Source organism: Physeter macrocephalus, unplaced genomic scaffold (assembly GCF_002837175.3).
Source record: "Physeter macrocephalus isolate SW-GA unplaced genomic scaffold, ASM283717v5 random_10445, whole genome shotgun sequence".
NCBI lineage: Eukaryota > Metazoa > Chordata > Mammalia > Artiodactyla > Physeteridae > Physeter > Physeter macrocephalus.
This window is the reverse complement of record NW_021155721.1, coordinates 1,327-2,205: the sequence shown is the minus strand read 5'-3', so window position 1 is coordinate 2,205 and position 879 is coordinate 1,327. Positions and strand designations below refer to the sequence as shown.

Genomic DNA, 879 nt, shown 5'->3' with positions numbered 1-879 from the left:
TCAGCTCCTGCAAGTATCTAACTCTCTGAAGAGCTGTCCTGCCAGCTTCCCCGGAGCACAGAGCGCCTCATTTCTGCTATCCACCCTGAACTGCTTTCAGGGGGTGTTGCAGGTCAGCGGCTGCAGCAGCTGTTCAGCACCTGATTTAGTCCTTATCGAGGTAGATGGCAAGTGCCTATCCATAGCTGACAATACGCTCCAAATAATTTTATTCCTTTAAGACAGGAAAGTAAAAGTACAATAAATTCTGATTCTGACATGTTTAAACTAAAAAACTTAACATATTATGTTTCACTACACATTTTTTTAACTTTTTCAATATTTTTTTAACTACATCCACGTTACCTGCGCATCATCCGTGTATAGTCTGTTAGTTAAGGTCTTTGAAGACAGGGATAAGTGGATAATTCCGTGCAGTTGAGGACAAAGGGGCGGAAACATTTCTCTCGGCCACTAAAGAAAAGGGACATTTTGACAACCTTCGAGGGCGTCTGAGGAAACTCAGCAGAGTCTGTCCGCGACAGTGAACTCTCCCCGTCGCCCGCGCCCCCGCTCCTTTCCCGCGACCCGAGGGCCCGGGGCGCGGCCGCGCCGCCCGCGGGGACACGCACTTCCCGCGCTCCGCCCCGCCTGGGGCTCCTCCCGCCGACCGCCCCGCATCCGGAACAGACGCCCCGCCGGGAACAGCCTCCACGCCCCCGGCCCCTCGGAGACCGGATTCGAGGGACAACAAGCGACTTCAAACGTTACCTGAGAAGGTGGGCATACACCGTGCGGGGCGGCGGGAAAGGAAGGCGCGGAGCCGCGAAGAGCGGGCACAGCCCCTTTTCACCGGCCGGGGCGCGGACGGGGAACGTCTTCCTCCCGCAGACCAGCCAG

At 55.9% G+C, this 879-nt stretch overlaps 1 long non-coding RNA gene across 1 annotated transcript; it reads right to left on the bottom strand.

The window, feature by feature from the left end:
• Window positions 1-6: 6 nt before the first annotated feature.
• LOC114485911 (uncharacterized) lies at window positions 7-873 on the bottom strand. The gene is made up of 3 exons (XR_003679147.2): window positions 751-873; window positions 346-453; window positions 7-214 (listed from the first exon to the last, which is right to left on the bottom strand). It is a non-coding gene; the product is annotated as an uncharacterized lncRNA (long non-coding RNA).
• Between the last annotated feature and the right edge of the window lie 6 nt (window positions 874-879).